The 13,649-nt window shown below is 36.0% G+C and overlaps 2 long non-coding RNA genes across 2 annotated transcripts; both read right to left on the minus strand.

Moving 5' to 3' along the window:
* Positions 1 to 1,666: 1,666 nt before the first annotated feature.
* LOC130494957 (uncharacterized) lies at positions 1,667 to 2,654 on the minus strand. The gene is made up of 3 exons (XR_008934270.1): positions 2,621 to 2,654; positions 2,233 to 2,527; positions 1,667 to 2,132 (listed from the first exon to the last, which is right to left on the minus strand). It is a non-coding gene; the product is annotated as an uncharacterized LOC130494957 (long non-coding RNA).
* Positions 2,655 to 7,993: 5,339 nt separating this feature from the next.
* Positions 7,994 to 8,839, minus strand: LOC130494973 (uncharacterized). The gene is made up of 4 exons (XR_008934272.1): positions 8,485 to 8,839; positions 8,362 to 8,409; positions 8,207 to 8,288; positions 7,994 to 8,056 (listed from the first exon to the last, which is right to left on the minus strand). It is a non-coding gene; the product is annotated as an uncharacterized LOC130494973 (long non-coding RNA).
* Between the last annotated feature and the right edge of the window lie 4,810 nt (positions 8,840 to 13,649).

The following is a 13,649-nucleotide window of genomic DNA, read 5'->3' on the forward strand; positions in this document are numbered from 1 at the left end:
GACTAACACCGAAAAATGGTCCAAGAACCAAGACTATTTTCTCATATTGAAATTGTGTTCTGAAGTAGTTTAAAGAAATAGAATCAGGACTAAGAGTTTAAACGGTGACATAGAAAACTGATTATAATAATTAACTTCTATTAATTATTTAAACATTACATCATTTATGAAAAACTTTTGCTGCATTTAATTCTTCGTCATTCCTTATTTAAGGAATTATAGAACAAAAATATCTTTTATCAAAATTAATATGAAACAAAAATAATAAATATTCTTTTTTATTCTTTTTACTAGGGGCAGAGTCCCGCGCAAGCGAGGAGTTCTTGACGATGATACATGTGATTTTCTAACAATCGGTGAGAGGTTCATCTTCATAGACAAACGGTTCCTTATATGTCAAGTAAAGTCTTTGCATGCAATGCAATGCTGGTGTTGCAGTAAGATATGGGTGAAATTGCACCGACTTTTGAAATAATTACGCAGAGTAGATCGTGATGCATATTCCGGAGGATTCTTATCCGTATCTGCGATGAATCCGTAAATGAGGAGAGACAAGTTAAATGGTTTTAATTTTTAGTATATGGTAGCTTGTTGTTTGAATCATTTGTCTTTACTTATAGTTGATTAGATGATGAGGTAAGACTCAACCATTATGCCTCAATTTCCAGATTTTAATTTATAGTCCAAATTCCAAAAATATTACATGGTAAACTATTTAGATTCTTTACAACTTATTCAACATATCATGATAGTTTATATTTGATTTTATTCACTAAACAAATACTTTTAACATGCTTAATCGCATATTTCTTTATGATTTTTATTTGTTGTTTTCAATATAGATGTTTAATTTATAATTTATAGTGTGGAAATCTTTTATTCAGGTATGATACAATGATAAATGATAACACAAATACATTTAAATCTATAGGCAAGGTGATATGTTTGTTTCTTTTCAAATTTACAAAATAGTAGTTACAACAACAAAATAAAATTTTAAGATAAAAAGTGTATATAATTTATTTGAATAAAAATAAATGATTTATCTAAAACATAACATTTTATCTTTTTAAAAACATTCAAATAGGGCTTATTTGCTAAATAACCAAAAAAAGGAAATTAGATCTTGGGAGAGAGAGTAGAAAGAGATAGGAAGAGAAAATAGGAGAGAGGGTGAATTTTTGGTTAGTTAGTGAATTATAATTTTTTTGGTTATTAGACCTGATTTCCCATCTTAATATTTATAGTACAAATTCCAGAAAATATAACATTGTACAGTATAACATTTCAGTGACAAAAAGTACAGTATAACATTTAGATTCTTTACAACTTAATCAAACATATTATAATAATTATGTTTTGATTTTAGTCACCCGACACAAATTTTAAACACGTTTCATAGCATTATTTTTATAGTATTTATTTTTCGTTTCATCTATAGATGTTTAATTTGTAATATAGTGCAGAACCCATTTATTTGTGTATTGGCAAATGTCACATGTCACATTTCATTGTACTTTACCATGTTCTAGACATATTACTTGATTCCATGGTTTAACTGCTCTATTTAAGTGTCATCTCCATGATATATGAATGATATCTTTAATAAGATATGAATTATATATTATGCTGTTTGAGTATATTCGTTTGAGTTTAGCCAAATGACTTGACAATTGTAAAATATTAAAATTGTTTGCATCTCAAGCAGGGGGTTACCAAACTATGATTTAAAAATACACCAAAGACCCGGTATAACCGGTTTCCGCGACATAAGAAATTAATGTTTGATTATACAGAATTGAAAATTTACATCCATTCGAGTGAAGAAGCTAGACAATGCTCTATGAACTTTAGATTCCTCCACATCCAACTGAGATACATATGGAAGAAGATGCAGAAGAAGAGCCACTAAGTGTTGGTGTTACATGTAAAAGATCCGAGAGGTAGTTCTCCAAGTTATCAGGCATAAACCTCATCACCATCTCTATGTTTCTCTGCTCTCTAATCATAAAAAGTGCACCAGGGTTCAAGAGGGATCAAAGCCAGCCCAGCCTTCAATACCATTTCTCTCCTTTGTTCTTAAGAACCTCTGAGGCTCAAACTATTGTGGGTCATCCCATAAGTATGTAGATCTATGGAGATTGTACACCTGAATGTTAAAAAACTGATAAAATTAAACAAAAGCAGGTTCCACTGAAGAATGATAAACTAATATAGAAAGATACCACTTACGGAAATGAAGATATCAGTCCCTTTTGGAACTTTATCATCTTCCTTTTCACCTATCCTCCTGCATACGCAAAGACATAGAGAGTTAGTGATTTATGAGCTCTGGTCTAAGTCTTTCTCTGGTCATCTCTGTACACAGACTGCATATAATCATAAATTCATAACAGAAGCTTCTTGTATTTTAATGAAAGCCACTTCATACATACCAGGCAATGTTTCTGGTTTAAGAGTGCGTCTGATGAGCAGAGGCAACTGAGAATATAGACGAAGGGATTCTATATCGATGAGTTGTATTTACCTGCAGGTCGAAGCATTGAGCAAAGCAGTCAATGATTAATGAAAAACCAGACCAAAAGAAAGATCTAAGAAGATAATTTATAAGTTAACGTACTCTAGCTTTTTCAATGATTCATAAGTAGGTGCACTGATAGAGTTTCGATATAGATTTGTAACGAAAACTCAATCCGTATGTATATTATTCGAAATCAATGAGAGAAGTACAGATTACAACTCAGAATCTGGATCTGAGAAATCGCTGGCCTCACCCAGACGATCTTCTCCAAGTATCACAACTCAATCCAAATTCTAAGCTGAGCTCTAACTGACAACTCTAACGGACACTTATACAATTCAAATCAACAAGAACTAGAAAGACTCTAACTCAAATCGAGTGTTTGCTTATTTGAAAGACTCTAAATGAAAACAAGTATTTGAATTGTTTCCTCCTTCCTCTTCACTCAACGGTCCTCTGCTCCCTCTTCTCTGTTTCTCTGCACACGAAGACCCTATCAAGCTTATCATTACCCCCTCCTTTAACACTCAGCTTGCCCTCAAGCTGATACGATGGAAACTGCTGACGGAACGCACGAACGTCCAACCACGTAGCTGCTTCCACTGGTAATCCGCTCCATTTGACTAATATCTGCAACTGGCCTTTGTCATTGTAACGTGAATCCAATATCTCATCCGGTGATAAGATCATCTCCTCCTCATCAATGATCAACTCCGGTAATGGCAAAACCACATGATGTTTACCAATCACCTCCTTGAGTTGAGAAACATGAAACACGGGATGTATCTTCGACGATGCTGGTAATTGCAATCGATACGCCGCCTTACCAACCCGTTCCTCCACTCGATATGGTCCATAATATTTTGCAGTGAGCTTCTGACAAACACGATGAGCCACGGACTGTTGGCGATACGGTCTCAGCTTCAAGAACACCATTGTACCCACTTCAAACTCCACATCACGACGATGTTTATCAGCGTTGTTCTTCATTAACTGCTGTGCGTGAACCAACTGATTTTTAACCTCCACCAACATAGCATCACGTTCCAGCAACATCGTTTCCAAATCTGCATTTGACGTTGAACCCTGTTCATAACGAATCAAAGCTGGCGAATCACGACCATACACCACTCTGAAAGGAGTTGTCTGTAGTGACGTATGATACGACGTATTATACCAAAGCTCAGCCCAACCGAGAAACTTTGACCACGTATGCGGATGACTGGATGCAAAACAACGGAGATAAGTCTCCAAACAACGGTTTAGAACCTCTGTTTGGCCATCTGTTTGCGGATGAAAAGAAGTGCTAAATTTCAACTTCGTCTCAGCCAAACGGAACAGCTCTTTCCAAAACTGACTGAGAAAGACCTTGTCTCTGTCAGATACAATCGATTTCGGAAAGCCATGTAAGCGGACTATCTCAGCAATGAAACGTTTCGCAACATCTGCGGCAGTAAACGGGTGTTTCAAAAGCATAAAGTGACTGTATTTACTGAGACGATCAACAACCACCAAGATCACATTATTGCCATAGGACATAGGTAAACCTTCAATGAAATCCATTGATAAATCTTCCCATACTTGATTTGGAATAGGCAGCGGTTGCAATAATCCTGCTGGAGACAATGTCGAATACTTATGCGTTTGACACACTTGGCAAGAAGCGACGTGCTGCTGTACTACGCGAAACAACCCCTCCCAACGAAACCACATCTGAATACGCTTGACTGTCTTAAGCACACCAGAATGACCCCCAGCTATACCATCATGACATTCTGATAAGATCAATGGAATCATCTTTGAAGTCTTGGGAATCACAAGTCTGCCTTTATACCATAGCTTACCATCAGCCACTGTCAATCCTGCTTTAACGGTGTTGCCTTGCAATATCAAATGAATAGTATCCTGTATAGACTCGTCTTATGTTATCTCTTGATACAACTCATTAAGTTGCAATGCAGTTGGTGTCGTCAAAGCGAGTAACGTTGAGCTTGAAATTACTTCACCAGAATGATCAATTCGTGATAAACCATCGGCTGCAGCATTTTCAATCCCTGGTTTGAATATGATATCAAACTCGTAACCCAACAACTTTACTAACCATTTCTGATACTCCATACTGACTTCTCGCTGTTCCAACAAGTATTTGAGACTCCTCTGATCAGTGTGAACCACAAATTTGCGTCCCAGTAAGTAATGTTTCCATTTGCGAATAGCCAAAACCACAGCCATCAGTTCTCGTTCATAAATCGGTTTCTGTTGCTCTCGAGCTGATAACCCATGACTGAAATATGCTATTGGTCGTTTGTTCTGCATCAACACTGCCCCAATACCAAAACCTGATGCGTCTGTCTCCACTATAAAAGGTTGTGTGAAATCTGGCAGAGCTAACACTGGAGCAACTAACATCTTTGCTTTCAACGCATCAAACACCTCCTGCTGCTTTGTTGACCACAGAAACTGATCTTTCTTCAAAAGGTCTGTCAAAGGACGAGCTAACGACCCATAATCTTGAACAAATCTGCGGTAATAACCAGTGAGACCTAAGAACCCTCTTAACTGTTTGATATTCCTCGGAGTTGGCCATAATCTCATAGCCTCTGTTTTAGCACTGTCTGTAGCAACCCCTTCCGCAGAAATAACATGTCCCAGATACTCAACACTCTTCTGACCAAATACACACTTCTTTTTGTTAGCATATAGTTGGTGCTTTTCCAATAACGACCGAGCTATTTGTAGGTGTTCAATATGCTCTTCTTCACTGCGACTGTATATTAAAATGTCATCAAAAACACCAGGATGAACTTGTTCAAATACGGTCTGAATATCTCATTCATGAGAGCTTGAAACGTAGCCGGAGCATTCGTAAACCCGAATGGCATGACCAAAAATTCATAGTGTCCATCTGGAGTTCTAAATGCAGTCTTCTCGATATCTTCTTGCTGCATCCTGATCTGATGATAACCTGAAGTAAGGTCTAGCTTTGAAAATATCACCGAACCATGTAGTTGATCAAGTAACTGGTCTATCATTGGTATCGGAAACTTGTATGCGACTGTAACTTGATTCAAGGCTCGATAGTCCACACAAAAACGCCAAGACTTGTCCTTCTTCTTCACCAGTAAGACTGGACTAGAGTACGGGCTCCGACTTGCTCTGATAATTCCTTTCTGTAACATGTCTTGAACCAGAGTAGTCATAGCTGCTTGGTGAGCTTGTGGGTACGTATACGGACGCACGCTCACCGGAGACGTACCGGACTTAAGAATAATCTGATGCTCAATACCTCTATTTGGAGGCAATCCATCAGGCAAATGAAACACTTTTGAAAAGCCTTCTAACAAACAAGAAATATCACTGGAAGTTATCTCACAAGAGGTCGCACTAACGTTGTGAGTGTATAACCAATGATCCGCAACACCTTGCATCGAGTCATCCGAGACCGGAAAGAGTGATTGCAGAGCATTGGTGGGTAAATGGAGGTCACTTTCTCCTCTTAGTGTAACTCTCTCTTTACCCCACACGAAACTCCATTCTTGTTGTTCCCAATCTATTTCACAAAGTCCCAGCTTTCGGAGCCATTGCACTCCCAAAACTAAATCGACTCCGCTAAGCTCCAATGCAATACAGTCTATCACAAACTCCAAACCTTGTATATGTAATGGAACTTGTGTACAAACGCCCAAGCCGTGCACCATTATGCCTGTGCCTAGTAACACTTGAAGCTTTGTATTATTGATCGTTGGAATATGAGCTTTCTTGATGAAAGTAGGAGCAATGAAATTATGTGTCGCTCCACTATCAATCAAAATAGTCATCGTATGGTTGCCAACTCTGCCTCTCACTTTCATCGTTGTTGGTGAATCCATTCCTAAGTAGGAAAACAGTGAAATTTGCATCAACTGAGTATCAATAATGACTTGTGATTCTTCGTCCTCATCTTGCGCACACTCTCCCATCTCAACTTCAAACCCATTGATCACCGTGAATACTTGTAAAGCAGGATTACCACACAAATGGCCTTTAAACCACTTAGCTCTACATTTGAAACAGAGTTTCAAACGTTTTAACTCAGCCAATTCTTCTGGTGTTAAATCCAATCTTGGCCGAGTTGCTGCAGCAGCTGTAATCTTCTCAGTTGCAGCTGTCTTCAGTTTATCCAGATGTTGATCACTTCCAGACAGTTTAGCTTTGTTCCATGAACTATTATTCTTTGAATACGACTGCTCTGTCTGTGATTCCCCAGCCAACAACCTGCAGAACATGCTAGATTCCATCTTTACAACCGCAGCTATATGATTCCTTAGTCCCTTAGGTTCCTTCATTCTGATGACCTCTTTCATTTCTGGTTTTAATCCCGTATAAAATCTGCTGACCAAGTTATCTTCATCGATCCCCTTAACCACGTTAATCAACTCTTCAAATTCCCTCACATACGTCTGAACTGATCCAGTCTGTGTTAACGCTGACAGTTTGTTCCTCGGTTCATCATCCTTTGATTCTGCAAAACGGTCCAACATCCTCTGCTTGAACTGATTCCAACTGAGGAAAGGTTCTTCCTCGTTCTCCCATTTATACCAGTTTCCCACAGCTCCTGTTAAACTCAGCGCTACCATCTCCACCTTCTGTTGATCATCGTAACGAGCTACCCTGAAATATCGTTCCACTCTCGATATCCAACCATATGGAAGCGATCCATCAAACACAGGCAACTCAATCTTTTTCAACAAACTATCACGATTCGCAAACGAGTTCTGACTATTCCGATAACCTAACTCATCTGATCCAGGTTCGTTACGAGGAAAAGTAAACGGTACCTGCGTCATCGGAGTTGATGACGTCGCAACTGACTTCCCTTTGTCCCCGATCATATGCGATTCAAGTCTGTTCAAGTTCTGAACCATCGATGAAAGTTCCTTCTCCACTGAACCTATACGATTATTCATCTCCTCGTTCGAGTTCGTCAGCCTCTTCCATCCTCCGGTGATCACTTCAACTTGATTCTGCAGCTCCGCAACCGTGTTGTCGATCGAGTTAATCCGATCGTCGACCTCATCGGTAAACGCCATCGCCAGAACGCCGAGCTCACGCACCAATTGATAGAGTTTCGATATAGATTTGTAACGAAAACTCAATCCGTATGTATATTATTCGAAATCAATGAGAGAAGTACAGATTACAACTCAGAATCTGGATCTGAGAAATCGCTGGCCTCACCCAGACGATCTTCTCCAAGTATCACAACTCAATCCAAATTCTAAGCTGAGCTCTAACTGACAACTCTAACGGACACTTATACAATTCAAATCAACAAGAGCTAGAAAGACTCTAACTCAAATCGAGTGTTTGCTTATTTGAAAGACTCTAAATGAAAACAAGTATTTGAATTGTTTCCTCCTTCCTCTTCACTCAACGGTCCTCTGCTTCCTCTTCTCTGTTTCTCTGCGCACGAAGACCCTATCAAGCTTATCATGCACCTTCACCAAGTACAGTATAAATCTCCGCTTCAGCTTTCCTAATTTTTTTCTCAAGATTCTGCAAGTTAAGAAGAAAAATACAAATAACTGTAAAATGAACTTTTTAGCAGTTAATAAGACATTTAAGAGCATACTTGTTCAAGAAGGTAAACAACCCAAGTAAGAACAGTTGCTATTGTCTAAAATATAATGGGAGAGTTTCACTTACAGTAAGTTATATAATCTTGTCTGCCGGTCATCAATATCAACACAGGGCATGTCGACCAAGAACCATAAAAGACTTGCATCCTCTGAATCGAAGAAAACAAAATAAAGACTTTCATAACGTTTAGTAAAGACACAAGAGATAAAAGATTGCAGAACCTTGAGATTAGAGTAGTAACGTTTCTGGAGCTTCTCTGCATCTGTTTCCTGGGAGAAACAGAGATTAAAAAAAAAGTCAGAAACTGAACAATAAACTGAAGAGAGCAGCAAGTAGTGAAACACCTGTCTTGTCTCTTTTGCTTTTTTTTTTGAGATCTAGAGATCGGTTTGGAACTTTCTTTGCCTTGGAACTATCCATTTGGCTGGAGGAAATTTCCAATACGGGAAGTAGAAAGTTGACTGATGCTCTGCCTCGAAAAGATTTCATAAACTGCATGCGATGTACAGCAGAAACATTCAAGAAGGGAACGGACCAGGCTTGCTAATATACAATTCCAATAAATAAAAAAACTTTAATCACAGGGGACTCTTTGTGACAGAGCCGAAGTCGTAGTTGAACACACTAAGCCCTATAATATCAAGAACCAAACTCGAGAACTCTGCTTCAAGATCCAACTGAATCGTGTCCTCTCCTTTGTTTATACTCCCTCCGTTTCTTAAAGAGTGTCGTTGTGACATTTTTCACACAGATTAAGAAAGTTGTTGAAATATATGTAAATTGTAATTAATTATACCTCTTTGACCAATAGTATTTTAGATAAATAAAATTATTTATAAAATCAATGCAGTTTGCAATTAATTTTCAGCTGAAAGTTAGTATAATTTATATTGGAATTGTAAAGTGACACTCTTTGTGTAACAGGAAAATGAGCTTATAGTGACACTTATTATGAAACAGGGGGAGTATATTTGATGTGAAGGAAACGAAGAGGTCGACATCGTTACTGGGTTGAATGTGAAAAAACAATTATTGCCGAATTAAAAGAAATTCATTGTACGAAAGGGGAGGTAAAAGGGTGAGAGGAGAGAAATTCATTGAAAGAAAGAGGAGGTAAACGGATGAGAGGATCGGTGTTCAAAAAAAAAACGGATGAGAGGAGAGATCATTAGGTTTAAAATTAGCAGAGACGGCCAAGTTGAATGCGAAAGGAAAGGGGAAAATTGTCTTTTAAATCCTGAACTTTCAAATTTGGTACAAAAAAGGCCTGAACTATTGCTTGGAGCATTTAAGGCACAAACTTATTTTGACAAACCGTTTAAAGCCTAGAATTAATTTGACTAAGCCATATTCAATACGTCGTTATCTCGGCTAACGACACGATTAAACGGGGTTAACTTTCGTTTACTGTTCCCGTTAAACCTAAGCTACGTCGTTTTGAAATTAGAAAAACCCCTAAATTTCTATCTTCTCAAAATTGCAATCCCTAATTTCCCAAAACAAAAACCCAATCACTTCCAAGTTTCTGCCTCAAGAGCCCTTGCTTCACGACCAGCTGCTCTTGCTTCACGAGCCTCTGCTCCACGAGCCTCTGCTCCACTTCTGTCACTCATTGATTCAGCATATTTCTTCTTTCTTCGTCGATAAGGTAATTTATCCTTTGGGATCCCTTTGTCTCTCATCATTCTCGCCGAAATTGAATCAAGAGTTTGTATTTTGATTGGGTTTTTGATTTGGGAAACTAGAGATTGCGATTTTGAGAAGATAGAAATTTAGAGGTTTTTCTAATTTCAAAACGATGTAACTTAGGTTTAACGGGAATAGTAAACGGAAGTTAACCCCGTTTAATCGCGTCGTTAGCCGAGATAATGACGTATTGAATATGGCTTAGTCAAATTAATTTGAGGCTTTAAACGGTTTGTCAAAATAAGTCAGTGCCTTAAATGGTTCGAGCAATAGTTCAGGCTTTTTTTGAACCAAATTTGAAAGTTCAGGATTTAAAAGACAATTTTCCCGACGATAATAATATAGCACAAAACGCGGAGTTTAACATAATTATAAACATATAGAACCGCAACAACGCAAACCATCACGACCAAAACATAGCAAAACAAACCAAAGGGGCCCCACCATCATTAAGAATTGCTGACGTGGATAGTCTCTGGAGAAGCAAAAATGTCTCATTATATATATGATTAGGCCTGGGCGTTCGGGTACCCATTCGGGTTCGGTTCGGGTTTTTCGGATTTCGGTTCTATTTTGTAACACCTTCTAGGTCCCATTCTAGTAAATCTACAAGTTCGGTTCGGGTTCGGATATAACACATCGGTTTCGGTTCGGTTCGATTAATACCCGAAGTAACCATATATCATTCGGATTCGAGTTATATCAGATCGGTTCGGATATACCCTAAGTAAAATCTAAAATTCAATAGAAAAATATAAAAATATATACTTATTTATATATAATGGAGTATTTAAGATATTTTTTTAAAAAAATTAGATACTTATTGTTAGATATCATGTTGAAATAAACATGAAATTGAATATTTGAAGTACATATTTATGTTTTAAATATTTATATTATATATTAATTCGGACATTTGGATCGGTTTGTTCGGATATTTTTCGGGTTTTTCGGGTTTTCGGGTTTTTCGGATTATTCATTCGGGTTCGGTTAATAACACTTCGGGTTCGGATATGTTTTGTAACACCCTACAAGATCCATTCGGATATTTTTTAGAATTCGGATTCGGTTCGGATCGGGTTTTTCGGTTCGGGTTCGGTCCAGATTTCGGGTTACGGGTTTTATGCCCAGCCCTATATATGATTTTGTTTCTATTCATTCTTTTTCGTACTTATTCTTATTCCTACTAAGATAAGATCTGTGCCTTGCGCGGAGTGAATATACAAAAATTCGAAAATGTATAATATAAATATTTGTTTGGTTAACATATAAAAATAGATATGATTTAATTATACGTTGATTAATATATTTTGGTGTATAGAAGTCTAAATTACGATCGAATATCTTGCTTTATATTTTAATATTGGCGATTTTGTAAAGTTTTTTGTGTAAAATGAATAATATGCATAATTTTGTTTTCCTAAATAATCTTAGTAATATATTTATATTTGATGTTTTTAAGACGATTGACATTTTTTAAATAAAAATGGACTAAAAATTAATAAATGTTGTTTCATTGTTTAATAAAGTCGTAGCATATAAAATAATATATTGTTAATTAAATTTTCTTTTTTTATATTGGCCAAGTACCCATTTGTTAATATATTGTTGATTAAATTTTCTTTTTTATATTGAGCCAAGTACCCATTTGTTTATATAGGTAACATCCATAAAAATAAGTTATCTTGGCCGTAAACTTTATTAAATGGCCACATATTTGAGTTTCCTTAATTTGAGTAATAACATTAAATAGTTACTATGAAGTCAACCTATAAGGGAAATATACTTTAAATGATTCTTTTCGATGCACATAATTTTCCTAATAATCGATATAGCAATAACTATTTATGACTTGCTGAAAAAGTTATAGTCTATATCATATAAAATTTCCATTTTTTAATATTCTCATATGCATCAAAGCAACTTAATATGATATTATTTTATACCGAAGTACAATAGAAAGTTATATTATTTAAAGACAATTCAAGACTAATCGAATATACATAATTTTTAGAACATTTAAATCCCCTATAGACATCTATGTAAAGGTTAATTTAAATTTAAATAAAAGCTATTATCTTCGTCGTCAGTCTATATTTATTTTGATTCGATTCAATTTGATACAAATGCAGAACGAACTGAAATCAACTCAAGAACTTATTTCTTAGTTTTTTTGTTCTTCACTGTCCAAGATTACCAATAAACATTTAACACAAAAACTGACCTATATCTAATTATACCTTTAACACGAAATGAAAAAAAAATCAAATTGCATTTATAGAACCTTATTTCGGACTTTAAATTATCGAAGATTACCATGAAGTCATAGAACAATCAGTCCCCACTTATCTCCATCATCATAAAATAGAGACTGCTCATTTGCATTCAACCGTAAACGTTGAATTCTTTTAGAGAACCTCATTTTGGAGTTTAATTGTTAGTTTAGGATGCTTGATATATAACCTCCATGATATGATATTCTTATGCTCGAACATATATGCAGGTTTGTAATATATGAGAGGTTTAATAGTGGTCGCAAAAAAAAATACAAACCTCGCGATGATAATCTATTGAAAATGTCGGATTTATGATAATGAAATAAAATATGCGACATATATCACATTTGGTCAAATTAATTTTGATACTATGGTTTACTCAAATTTCCTCTAAAAGTGATACGTAAGATTTTTGACCTCTTAAAAACTTACCACGTAGAAAAGGGTCCTTCTCAATTAATACAAAATTGAGGTTGTTATTTTTAAAGTCTTTTCTTTTAATATATAGGGATATAAGAATGCTAGACCAAACATAATCTATAGCATTTCAAGAATGATAAATTTGATTCTCATCCCCTATATATTAAAGGAGATGCATTTGCATTAAATGCGTTCACATTAAAATTGACACGTGGCGACCTCAGAAAGCTTTATAAAAAAAGACGGTGACATGGCGACGTTAGAAAACTTCTCAAAATTTTTATTGTGTTTAAAACACAAAGTTTCCTTATTTACGTTTACTAATCGGACAAAAACTTTTCAGAAGCAAATCGATTACGAGCTGTTCATGAACATCGAAGAAGAGCAGTTAAATTTAGATATTTATTGTCAACTGTTAAGAAAAAAAATGAAACTAAGACTCTTAAACCAGATACGAAGAGGATGTGCTGTTAAGCAAGACGTTTATTAGTTGCTACGACTTCTAAACGAGATGTGGTTGCTAAGAATCCTAAACCAGACACGAAGAGGATCGGTTGTTGAGCAAGAGGTTGATGACTTGCGAGGTTGATAATCTATCAATGGAACATAGAATATTGTAAGCCTGTCGGTATCAAGTTGATATCGTTTATTACTCTAGGGTTCTTCGTACTTTGTGTTGTACTCTGTTTTTGTTTCTCTGTTTATTTTTTCCTCTGTTTCTTTGTACTCTGATTAATTTTCTTCTGTTTCCATAATTTTAATTTAAGTTTAAATTTAACCCGTGCTTGACGAAACTGAAAAACTCATTGACTGGATTCATGTTCAGACAATTGAACTTGTGTTCTGATATAAAAATGTTTCCGTTTTGTAGATTGTGTTGTTTCCAAGAAGAACATGGTTATATGGGCCAATGTAAAAGTATTTATTCTCATTTACAAAATATTTTCCTACGGACAGTGTAATACTTGTGTGGTTTTTTAATAATCCCAAATAATTTGTCAAAACATTTTCGCAAGGACGTTAATAATGTTCATAAAGACTTCATGACTTGATGAGTAGTTTAGGATGAGGAGTTTGGTCTGTTTCATGCACGTACATTTTATGAGTTTGGTCTATTTCAATTACTA

This window comes from Raphanus sativus, chromosome 1 (genome assembly GCF_000801105.2).
Source record: "Raphanus sativus cultivar WK10039 chromosome 1, ASM80110v3, whole genome shotgun sequence".
Taxonomy (NCBI): Eukaryota; Viridiplantae; Streptophyta; class Magnoliopsida; order Brassicales; family Brassicaceae; genus Raphanus; species Raphanus sativus.